Below are 13,016 nucleotides of genomic sequence, written 5' to 3' on the forward strand. Positions count from 1 at the left end.
GTTTCCACCATTTGTGCACAGATTATAACTTTGCAAGTAGCATGTTAGTCTTCTAATCACAACTACACAGTCATTTAGCTCATAATAATATCAGTGAAGAGGAACTCTATGGTACAGGGTCCTTTACTCCCTCCTTTTGACTGCTCAGGTTACCATTTTTAATGGACCTGAATTTCTGCTTCTTTTAAGGTGAATTGCTGACATACAGAAGAAAATTATTGCTTGTATCTTTACAGCAGAAAAGAAATATTCATTTGAAACTCATTCTCCATAGCACTAAATGTAGTGGTTTGCGACACAAACATGAGAATTGGCCTTACAGTTGTCTTCTTAGTAATAAGCTTCAAGGACATAAAAGTCATTTTACTAATGAGAAAAACAGGTGATTTTTCATGTGATTTGAAAACCACCAAATGCTCACAAAGAGGAGCTGAGAGATTAATTATATATCAGCAGTTAATGTATAAGCATTTAAAAAGATGCTGCAAAATGCAAGGCAAAAAATAATTTTTCATAGCTAACAGGAATACCTAACTAAAACCCCAAGATAATTAACTAAAAAATAAGAACTAATATAAAAACCAACAAATTATTTGGATGGATTATAAAAATATCGATAATTTTTGAATAAACAGCAACGATTAGAAGATCCAATGGTAAAATAAAGAGGTATAATACCTACCAGCAAAATATAAAACACTTAGGATTGGTGACAAGATATGAAGGAAGGACTAAATTGAGAGACAATGTAGTAAAGAATTCCAGGAGCATGGCCCAAACCAGCTTCTGTGACATCTTGGCAGGCCAGCAGAATGGGTCTGCAAATGTTAAATGACACAGTTGTCACTGCTGACGAAAGTATAGAAAACTGTGACTTCTGTTTTCACCACTGGAACTTACCAGAAGATCATCTGTTCTTCATCTGTCTCAGAAAGAAAATGTGTCACCCAAGAACGCGGCTAACGCTGTGAAGGTGGCTTTTCAGTCACGTTTGTGGGATCCACAGAAGCATAGGGTTTTAAATCCCAGCATGAACAGCAAACTTGAGATTTGTTTTACTCTGGAGGACACCATTGGGTTAGAAAACTCCCCCCAAATCTGGATCCAGAGAGAGACCCAACAGTTCACTAAAGAAGTGGACACCAAAATAACCAACGGGATTCTCCAGAAACAAACAGTGGCTGAAACCAGCTTTGAAGAGAGGTTTTCCAGTAGCCCTGGCTTGGCTTCCTTTGCTGGCCTGGATTCTTGAAGCTCTCCCACAGATCCCAGGAAGGCTTGAAAACCAAAGGGCGCTTCCAGGAACAATGTCTGGCTCTTTCTCCTTAGATAAAAGCATTACATTCATCTCTGAAATCCTAGAAGACCCTCCTGGGATGTTCTCACAGGACAGGGGGTAGTCTCAGAGGTCACAGTAGGAGAAGGGCCCCTCAGAGACTTTGGGATGGCCTTGGCCTGCCACCTGCTCCCTTCCCCACGTCACACTTTTCTGGAAGGGCCACTTCCTCAAGTCCTCAGAAGTAGAGGACAATGGCCAAATAAGGCTACAATTTGACTTCTCTGACATGTTGTCAGCAAAGGGGCGCCCTGACTAAGAAAGCTGAGAGAGAGACCTGGCCTCAAAATTCCTTGAAGAGCCCAGAGTCGAGGCAGGAAAATACCCCGGGGAAATGTGCATGGGTCCCTTTCCTCATTCCTATAACCTAGGTGACCCAAAGTGCAACCCATTTGTGGGTGGTGGAGAGGCTCAGCGCCCAGAATGCCCCTGGAGCAAGCCTCTGTGCCCCAGGTCTGCAATGGTGGACTCCCCTCCCAGCAAGCCAGCTTTTAGATGCAGCAATTGGCAACCTGTGGTGATGCAGAGGGAACCATGGACTCCTTGGGTGTGTGGGTTCCCACTAACCAGTTGGGCAGTGAACCCATGGCCTCCCCTACTGACCCAGTGTTCCAGGCTTACAACAGGGCCAGAGCCTGCTTTGGACGTGAATGAGGAGTGCTTCTGAGACCCTGCTGATGCTGAAGGCACCTAAGCAGAGGTTATCTGAAGGAGTTTAGGACTTCCTCGTTTAGGGAGTCAGCCTTGAGGAAATATTCCTTGTACCTCAAGTTTTACCCAGGAGACGACCAGTGCCCATGACCCCTGAAAGCAGCAGCACATGCAAGGCAGACATATCTTCCTCTAGAAGCCCACCTGAGGCCAAGCTGGCAGAACTTGATTCCTTTGAAGCTCAGGTAGGTCCCTGTGTCCTTGGGCCAGGAAGCTTGTGGTGCCTGTGGTGCCCATCATGGATGTGTTGCAGCACAACCAGAGAGACCTAGACACAGCAGTGGAAAGATACAAAAGCCGAAGCTACTGGTGAAGAACAGGTATGAGAAGCTGTATGCAAAGAACCTGGAGATGGGGAAGACCTTGGATGGGTTTGAGGAGATCCTGAACCAGGTGCTGGAAGAGGCTCAGAAACAGAAGGAACTTGCCAAAGCCCAAATCCAGAGGGTTTTGAAAGAAAAACATCAACTTACTGGAGACTTGGATTACATGGAAAAATCTATCTCTGTCCTCTTCAACTGGTTGGAAAAACGCAAGGAGGTGATTGAAGGCTACTGCATGAATGAAGACCCACAGAAGTGTGCTGAGGATTACACAGTAAGGTCTGAAAGGTAAGGCCAGAGATACTAAGCACTGAAGGGCCACATAGAAGAGAAAATCAAGCTGCCAAATGAGGAGATCATGTAGGTCTGGAGCAAGGCCCAAGCCGAGGCCTTGGCGTTCTATGTGAGCTTGAGGAAAGAGCCGATGTGCATCCAGTCTCTAGAGAAGACCGCTGAGTAAAAGACTAAAGGAAATGATGAATTCATCAGAATCTCTGACCAGCTCATATCTAAAATAGAAAAGCTGTGAGGCGGAACTTCCTGACCAAAGTTGGTCTCCTTTATATGTCTGTCTGACTCTCTATTGAAAGATCTCATGTTCTTTCTTGATTCTTTAACTTGTTTTTAAACTGGATTGCTTTAAAAAGAAGGCTTATTCCCCTCTAGTCAATGGAGGAAGAAGGGAGGAGGAAGACAGTAATTATTTAAGAGTTTAAGAGTATAGGTTTTGGATTTATACAAATCTAGGTTTCAATCCTAACTCTGTCATGTACTAGCTGGTGGGCTTAATGTCTTTGAACTCACTTCTTCTGTCTATAAATGGTTGTAATAATTGAAGTATTGGTGTGAGATTGACAGACAATGTATGCCTGGGAAAAATAATAGCTATTAAATATAATTTAAAATGCATCAAAATATTAGTAAAACTGTGGGACTTACATAATGGACAGATGGAGCAATAAGATAGCACAGATTCTTCAGGGACAAATACTAAATATATAAAACTATACTGTTTGATAAAGGCCACAATACAAACCAATGAGGGCAGAAGAAAAATGTCAATAAATTATTCTGAGCTGTGGATAACAGTTTTGGAAAAAAATAGCTACGTGTGTACTTTTCATATAAACACAAATAAATTCCACATAATTTAGAGCACTAAATAAACAAAATGAAACTATATCAATTAGAATAAAATCAAACTCAGTAAGTATTTGGATATTGACATGGAAGAAAAAACTTCTAAGGCAAAAGAGCAATAGCAGAACCACAGAGAAGAGAGGGACAGATTTGACTACATATGAAATCAGGTAAAGGGGCATCTGGCTGGCTTAGTTGGTGGAGCTCATGATGCTAGATCTCAGGGTTGTGAATTTGAGCCCCACGTTGGGTGTAGAGATTACTTAAAATCTTAAAAAAAAAAGTTAGGTCTTGGGGACCTGGGTGGCTCAGTCAGATGTGTCCGACTTTGGTTGAGGTCATGATCTCATGCTTAGTGAGTTTGGGGCCTGCGTCGGGCTCTGGGCTGGCCACTCAGGCCCTGGAGCTGACTTCAAATTCTGTGTCTCCTTCTCTCTCTGCCCTCCCTTACCCACACTCTGTCTGTCTGTCTTTCTCTTTTAAAAATAAACATTAAAAAAAAAGTTAGGTCTAAATGACAGCAGAAAAGGTAATGAAATATTTGCATTATTCATCATAGGCCAAAGGTTAATGTAATATGTAAATAACATTTATAAATCAATAATAAAAATTATAAACCCAATTAGAGAAAAGGTGGAGCAAGTAATTTATTAACTGGTACAAAGCCGCCCCCTGCCAAATTAATACAAGAAATCTCAATAACACATTTTTTGCTTATCATATTGGTAAACAATTTTTAAAGAAATATATAATATATAAAATTCACTAGTGTGACCTGAGATTGTAACATTTATGTATGGCAGAAAGAGAATAAATAAATTGGAGTAAACATTAAAGAAATTATACTAGATTTATAATCCTTGAGCAATGTTTTTCCTATACAAATTTGCTCTTAAGAAATAGAGATGCAGACTATCACTAATGTGCAAATATATATATATATATATATATATATATATATATATATATATATATATATATACAAACGATAGTATACTATGCAGTAGTTAGATGAATAATTTGAAGAAAAGTTAAGAGAATGGAAAATGTCCATAGTAAAATTTTAAAAGGACAAAGGAGTATGTGATTTTATAAACCTTTATATCATAATTTAATTTTAGCGGTTGTTTCCTATTATGGAACTTTCACTTTTTACTTTGCATTTTCCAGTATCATTTCAAATTCTCCATAATAATTGTATGCATTTTAATATTCAGGAAATGGGCAAAATGCTGCTCATATTGTATTAAGTAAGCAAAACTATAAAATGCATATGCAGCAGGTCTCAACTATATAAATAAAAGTATTTATTTTTAAGTCATTTTTAAAATTTAAAAAAAAACCTGAAAAGAAAGAGTTTAGGTCTATTTGGCAAGCAGTAGACAACCTGAGAAAGTTCACGGGCAGGGCGCCATGTGCTGAGAGGGTGCTAATAGCTGCTGGGGAAGGACAAGTAGGAGCCAAGAGTTTAAAAAAATTGCTGCACTTAAAAATACATACAATTATTGTAGAAAATTTGAAACAATAAATGAAAATGCAAATTAAAAAAGCGAAATAAAAATAAAAGTGTCAACCTACAGAAACATGAAAATTTGGAGGAAAAGCTGGTTTGAAAGATGTAAGTTAATTTTTAAACTTGAGTTAAGTTTGTAGCTACAAACTACAAGAGGATATTAAAAATATAGTTTAATGTCTCTCTTAGTTTTTATTATGTAATATATAAACAGTAAAAAAATTAAACAGGAGAGAAAGGTACACATTAATATCAAATCTCTGGTTGAATTTCCTATTACTACTGGAAGTCCTGTTCATTAGTAGCCTTTAAATAACTTTGAATTATTTTCAGTTTTATTTTCTCTGGTGATCAATTTATAGCTGTGGAGCTCAAACTTTGAAACCTTGACCTATCAACATCAAACATTACCTGATGTCTCCACAGTCAGAAAGACTAAGAACTTGTTCTCCCCTCCTAATTTTTCAAAGTTAAATTTGGGTCATTTGGGTATTCTTTTGGTAACAATTGTAACATATTACACTTCTATACGATGTTTAATACTAAAACTTTTATATCTTGATCAGTCAACTTCAAACATTATCAATGAATTCCCCACAATATAAACTGAGAATGTCAGTAATTATTAGCTTCCTTCCACTTCTCATCCCCCTGTTTTTCTCCCAACATCTGGCAGCTATGTGATTACTTTTATTAAAGTTCAGAACATTTATATTTTATTTGTATCTAAAATAAAAAGACTCATGTTTTACCTAGTGGTTAAATTCTAAAAAATGAAAACTGATAAACATTTGATAATATTATAACTATATAAATAATCTTGATGAGAACATACTACATGTTTGAGGACCCACTGTGAAAGACATACAATTCTTTTTTTCTCTGTTTTTAAACAACTTTATTGAGGTATAATTCATATATCATATAATTCATTGCATTTAAGTATACAATTTCAAGAATTTTTTGAACTTACTGAGTAGTGCAATTTTCATCATAACCCAGTTTTAGAACATTTTCATCACTCCAATAAAATACTTCATGTCCATGCCCATGACTTCATGTCAATCCCCTTTCCTACCCCCAGCCCCAGGTAACCACTAATCTATTTTGTGACTCTACAGATTTGCCTTTTCTGGTTTCTGTCACATAGGAAAACAGTTTTAAGATTTATATATGTTGTAGCATGTATCAGCATTTCATTCCTCTTTACTGTATATAGGGCTCCATTGTTTTGATTTGCCACATTTTGTTAGTCATTTATCAGTTGATGGACGTTGGAGTTGTTTCCACTTTGTGGCTACAATAAATAATTCTGCTACAGACATTTGTGCACAGATCTTTCTGTGGACTCATGCTTTTTATTTCTCTTGGGTAGATACCTAGGAAATTTAATTCTGTACTTTCTAAGCCAGTCTACTCAAAGAAATATGTCTCAATTATCAAAAGCATCTGGAGTTGTGGGAATCAGAGCTCAGAGAACCTGTACAAAAATGCCAGTAGTGTGGTCACTACTTTTGGAGTAATGAATAAATACAATTTTTTGTTCCTGACCCAAGGATAGGCTGGTAGGCTGATCTGATAGACTGTATGAATGGCAAAATATCAGAATCTTCACAGTTCGTGACATCTCTTTGTATCTGATAATAAAATAAGGCATATCAATTTTATTGATCTTTTCAGAGAGCCAACTTCTTATTTTGTTGATTTTCTCTATTGTTTTTCTGAGTCTTATTTCATTGATCTCTGCTCTGATATTTATTTCTTATTTTTACATATTTTTTTAATCCTCTTAAGATTCTTAATGTGGATTCTGATGCCACTGATAGAAGATCTTTGTTTATTTCATTTTTTTAACATTTTTTAATGTTTATTAATTTTTGAGAGAGGGAAACAGAATTTGAAGAAGGCTCCAGGCTCTGAGCTATCAGCACAAAGCTTGATGCGGCGCTTGAACCCATGACCGTGAGATGATGACCTGAGCCGAAGTCAGACACCCAACAGACTGAGCCACCCAGGGACTCTTGTTCATTTCTAATATAGCTGTATAGTGCTTTAAATCCCCCCATCCCAGGTGCAGCTTTAGCTATTTCTTTCAGATTTTGATATGTTGTATTTTCATCTTTATTCATTGAAAAAACATTCTAATTTCCTTCTCGATTTCTTATTTGGTCCATGGGTTATTTAAAAGTGTATTATTTAGTTTTCAAGTAATGGGAATTTTTCAAAGATATTTCTGTTACTGATTTCTAATTTAATTCCACTGGGGTTAGAGAATATATGTTGTATTATTTGACACTTTTAAATTTTTTGAGAGTTGTTTTATCACCCAGAATGTGATTTCTTTTGGTAAATATTCAAAGTGTGTGCTTTAAAATAATGTGTATTTTGCTGTTGTTCAGTGGAGTGTGTTATAAATGTCAATCAGGTCAAGTCTGCTGATTGTGATGTTCAGCTCTCTTATATAGTTACTGAGTTTCTCTTTAATTGTTTTATCAATTTTTGAAATGAGAAAAATAAAATATATAACTATATGACTATAATTACAAATGTGTCTATTTCTCCTTAAATTTGTATTATGTTTGCTTTCATATATTTTGAAGCTCCACTGTGTGCATCTTCATTTTGACACCTTCATTTTTTAGAGGCCCATCTGTGCATTCAGAAGCATATTTATTATAAATTTTCCAATATTTGAAAGTGCTTTTGGCCTATAAATTTTTGGAATATCTAGTATGACATTTTGTTAAAACTTCACATATTTTCTGGGTTTTTACTTATCAATTTAGATAACAACTTAGGTTGTTTTAACATTTAATCAATTTTTTCGTGAAGCCATCTGTTTTGGATCCCCTAAGTTTCTTGTTCTAATTTGAACTAATTTCTTCCTAACCCTTCTTTACAAAACTAAACCAGGGACTTTGTTTTTAATCTCTATGGCTAGTTAGGTACATGTCTCTGACATTAGTTATTAATTATTTTTTTTCAAGTATACTGACTCAGGTAATTATCCTAGAAGAGTATTTGAGCCGTATGCTTTCCAAATTTAGTGCTCCTAAATATGTCATCATTCATCTTTGTCATTTGCTGTGTGCAAACTTGTAAGTTTAAAACTATTTTCCCTCCCACTTATTACATGGTCGCTGTATAACCTAAATATACAAATCAATAAAGTTAATGCTACAAATATTTCAAACATTTCACTCATGAATTAGGATGTAAAGTTTCTAAATAAAATGAAGACTAGCAATGCATAAAAATAATAATGCTCTATGACAAATTATTTGGAAAAGAGTACATGGTCAGTAAATCACCTGAAATAATTATACTTTAGTCTGAAGAAGGAAAGCCATGCAGTAGTATCACTAATAATAAATGCTAACAGTCAAAACATTATTTTTAATGCTAACAATTTAATAGAGCAGTTACTATGTGCCTGATCCTGTGTTAAGTTCTTTATGTATCTTAACTCATTTAATCCTTACATCAACATTATGAAAAAGATAATATTATTATGATCCTTTATACACGAGGAAACAGACACATAATAGTAACTTGCAAAAGATCACATAATGCTTTTTTTTTTGTATATAATTCAGGGGCTTTTAGTGTATTAACAAGGTTATACAACATCACTACTAACCACAGAATGTTTTCCTTACCCCATAAATCCTGTACCTTTAGCTACCACATCCCCGCAGTATCCCCGTCGCGGCGGTAAGCCAGCAGGGTTGTGCCGTCTCCAGCCCTCCCGAACAAAGGAGATCACTCAAGAGGTGGTCTTTTGGGACTGGTGTCTTTCAGGAAGCACATCTCCAAGGCCTGCCTATGTGGCACTCACTACTCCTTTACACTGCAGAATAAGCCCCCTGGGTGGACGGACCAACTGTGTTCATCCATTCGTCTACTGATGGGCCCTTGGGTGCTTTTTGCTTTTAGGCTCCTGAAAACAACGCTGCTGGGAACACTGGGGGGCAGTTTTTGTGTACACACGTTTTCATTTCTCTTGGTTAGGCACCTCAGAGCGGTGCTGCCCAACTGTCCTCTGCAGGGGCCGCGCTGCTTTGAGGGTCCTTCCCTTCCCGTGGTGTCTGAGGGTCCTTATTTCTCCATCACCTGGTGACACTTGTTATCAATGCCCCCCCAAATCAGTTATCCTCCTGGAGGGTGTGACGTGGTAGGTCACTGGCTTTGATTTGCATTTCCCTGATGGCCAAGGATACTGATCACTGGTCACTGATCATCAAATCATTTGTGTGTTTTCTTTGCAGAAATGTTCAGATCCTTTGCTTATTTTTTAAACTGGGCTATTTCTTTTATTATTGAGTTAGAATAGCTCTTTATATAGTCTAGTACAGATCACTCATCAGACAAGTGGATTTCCTCCATTCTGTAGACTTTTTACTTCCTTAAAGGTGTTACCTTTACTTCCTTAAAGGTTTTAATTCTGATAAGGTCTAATTTATTTATTTTTGTTCTTTTTTTTGCTTGTGCTTGGTGTTATAGCTAAGAAACTATTGCTTATCCCAAGGTTACTGAGATTTACACCTATTTTTATTTCTAAGAATTTTAGATTTTTAGTTTTTAAAATTAGGTCTTTGATCTATTTGAGTAAATGTCTGTACGTGGTGTGAGGCAAGGGTCCAACTTTATTGTTTTGTCTGTGAAGATCCAATTGTCCCCATGTCACTGTTGAAAAGACTGTTCCTTCTCCATTTAATACTTGGATCTGGGCACATTTTATTTATTCACTTTTTTCAAATAAAAGTTCTTAGTTTATTAGTCCTCTCATGAAAACTCTGCACAATCACCAGAGAGCCACAGCAGAATCTTTACTCCTCTGCCGTCCAGTCTCCAGCTCACGGTTTGCCAGCACCAACACTGGCTTTGGCAGTTCCCCTGACTTTCTTCATTCTGCTCTTGCGTTTCTTTCGCTGTTTTCTGGACGTCTTTCTCTGCTTGTCCGGGCCATGTCTTGCAGGTCTATGTCTGGGTGTGTTTTTCTTCGCATCATCCAAGGGGTCAGAAATCATGCCAAAGACAGTGGTCTTGCCACCTCCGAAAGGGGTTCTGAATCCAAATACAAAGATGACATCTCGCGTGGTCTTATACATTTTGGCTCGTTTTTCCTGAATTTCTGTCTTAGGTACTGTTGCCTTTCCAGGGTGAAGGACATCAGTGACCATCTGTTTCCATTGAAGCAGTCGGTTGGTCATGAACTTCCTGGTCCGGATGGTTACGATGTTGTTCATGATGGGGTTAAGCTTCAAGCAGTCGGGGAGGAAAAGAGCGGATCTAGGTACATTTTACTAATATCTTGTATTTTGAAGGCAGCCTGGTCCAGAGATGTGTGAGATTTCACTGAGGGACACAACGCATCCCAGACTTTTCAAGAGATGGTGCTTGAAGTGTTCAAACGTGCGCTTACGATATTCACACCACTCCACAAAAAAGTGTAGGCTTTGGAAAAACATCAACAGATCTCTTCTATCTTCTAGACACAAAATCACTTAATTTTGAATATTCGGTGGGCTCCATTATTATGTTGAGGTCAATAATAACAGAAGATAATCTCTCCTTACTCTGGATTTCCAGAATCTGAAATTCAAGTTGAAATGTAACCATGTGGCAATTTCCTGATAACCTGTGTTTCTGTAGAACTTTCTTTCTACTCTGTTCTGTCTTCTCAGTGCTTTTTAGGTCCTCCGTTCTCATGGAATAACTCCTTATATTGATGCCAGTAAGTGTGCTTAGAAAAAGAAGTTCTGATTCTAAGTGTCCAAGATGACCTTTCAGATCTTTTGAAGAGGCCCATGCTCCAGAATCGGATTGCTGTATTTCTAGAAGTGATTTTCGCGCTCGAGAGGTGTCTTCCCCCGGTGCCCGTGGCTCCTTGCACGCCCGCCGTAGGGCCACGATCTTGGCTTCCAAGGCGCGGACCTCCGCCTGCAGGGAGTCCATGGTGTGGCGCCGACTGGAGGCTGTTTTCCACATAATTCTTTAAGTGAAAGAACAGGGGCTCAAATCCAGGTAGTCTGGATCCAGTTCTATGTCGCAATATAGCATGACATATGTAGATACTGAAAAATCATTCTATACATTTTTATCAACATTCCAATAAAGTATTAGGTCATAAGGATAAACTACTTATTATAATGGAGATAATTTACCTGAATATAGAGTTAAAGCAAAAGAGATGGACCATATGAGAGATAAGAGACAAATTGGTTCAATTTTTACCCTAATTGAGGATTATTTTCTCAACTTCTCCCCAGAACTCATATTTAATGTTTCGTTTTGGCAAGCATATTTTAATTTCTTAGGCTACTTCCTTGTTATCTTATTTCTCTGACGTATGTCATAATTTTTTGGGTTTAATTTTATGAATGCAACATTTCAAATTTTTGTCAACAGACTAATTAGGAAAAAGAAAAGTTGAATGCTATTCCCTCAGTTCTATTTTCTTCAATGTGATTTATTTTTATTCTATTTAGAATTTTTTTAACGTTTACTTATTTTTGAGAGACAGAGTACAAGTGGGGGAGAGGCAGAAAGAGAGAGAGACACACAGAATCCTAAGCAGGCTCCAGGCTCTGAACTTTCAGCACAGGGTCTCATGCAGGGCTCACGCCCAAGAACTGGGAAGTCATGACCTGAGCCAAAGTCAGATGTTCAATAGACTGAGTCACTCGGGCACCCTATTTTTATTCTATTAACACATCATGTAGGGGACCCTGGGTGGTTCAGTTGCTTAAGCATATGGCTTCAGCTTTGGTCATGATCTCACGGTTTGTGGTTCGAGCCTTGCATCGGGCTCTGTGCTAACAGCTCAGAGCCTGGAGCCAGCTTCAGATTCTGTGTCTCCCTCTCTCTTTCTGCCCTTCCCCTGCTTGTGCTCTGTCTCTCTCTGTCTCTCAAAAATAAATAAAAAAACATAAAAAAATACATCATGTAGACATTAGTTATAAATTAGAAAAGGAATATGCTTTGAATTGTCTACATTAACAGAAATAACTTTTTGATGCAGCTTAAGGCTGAAGATTATATTGGTCAAGGATTTAGTAATAAACTTTTTGGAATAGCTTATTTATCAAATTTTAATTTTACTTTATGAAACATTGAATTGAACAATTAAGTAGTTTTGTGTATTAAGGGTGTCATCAGTATACTAAGGGTTGATACATATCAGTATGTGACAGAAGTGAGATAGTGAAAGAAAGGGAAAATAAGTTTAATGACAAAATTCACTGACACTTCAGTAGAATAGTCCACATTTTTAACATTGCAATATTATTGGTAAACTAGCCAATTTGACGGCTTGAAATTTCTTGGCATAATTAGAAAACCATTTGTAACCTGAAAAGGTGTTATAACCTCAAGGATTGTGGTGTTTGGCTCATAGGCTAGTAGTGGTGGAGTGCTTGCATTTTAGAGAGATTTTTCACGGTGATTCATTTCTGAGAGCAGTTCAGTTGTTGACTAACTCATTAAGGAAATATCAGCGAAGATTTTATTAAGTGAATTATGTATCTGGGATTATAAATGAAGGCACAGGGAAGGCAAAATCAGTGCTTTCAGAGGAATGGCTAAATTATTTCTGACAATTCTGGAAAATGGTCATGGAGTGAGGTTGTAATGATGTAAAGCTGTCTGCTAGCTACAGACATTACCTTCAGACGGAGTTCAGGAAACAACTCATTGGAGAAAGGAAAACTTAAGTCTCCATTGATTTAACCTCTTTTTTTTTTTTTTTGAAATTTTATTTTCCGCCTACCTTGTTTCCACGTCGTGTTCGCGAGCGTGTCGAAGCGCCTGCGCAGCTCGTGGCGGTCCCTGCCCACCAGGCGCGGAGACCCCGGGCGCAGCCGGTCCTGGGGGCGGGCTCGCGCTGCAGCTTCCGGAGGGAGCCCCGCGCAGGCGCAGAGGGACCTGCACCTTCCGCCAGTCCGCCGCCTCGTGCTGAGTTGCAGCCCGCTCACGTGAGGTGCCTCCTAGT

General features: G+C 38.0%; 3 pseudogenes; 1 reads left to right on the forward strand and 2 right to left on the reverse strand.

Annotated features, from left to right (window-relative positions):
* Positions 1 to 1,030: 1,030 nt before the first annotated feature.
* On the forward strand, positions 1,031 to 2,899 carry LOC115286983 (annotated as a pseudogene).
* Positions 2,900 to 9,879: 6,980 nt separating this feature from the next.
* On the reverse strand, positions 9,880 to 10,272 carry LOC115286984 (annotated as a pseudogene).
* A 57-nt stretch (positions 10,273 to 10,329) lies between these two features.
* On the reverse strand, positions 10,330 to 10,981 carry LOC115286985 (annotated as a pseudogene).
* Positions 10,982 to 13,016: the final 2,035 nt, after the last annotated feature.

Source organism: Suricata suricatta, chromosome 3, assembly GCF_006229205.1.
Source record: "Suricata suricatta isolate VVHF042 chromosome 3, meerkat_22Aug2017_6uvM2_HiC, whole genome shotgun sequence".
In the NCBI taxonomy this organism is placed as follows: domain Eukaryota; kingdom Metazoa; phylum Chordata; class Mammalia; order Carnivora; family Herpestidae; genus Suricata; species Suricata suricatta.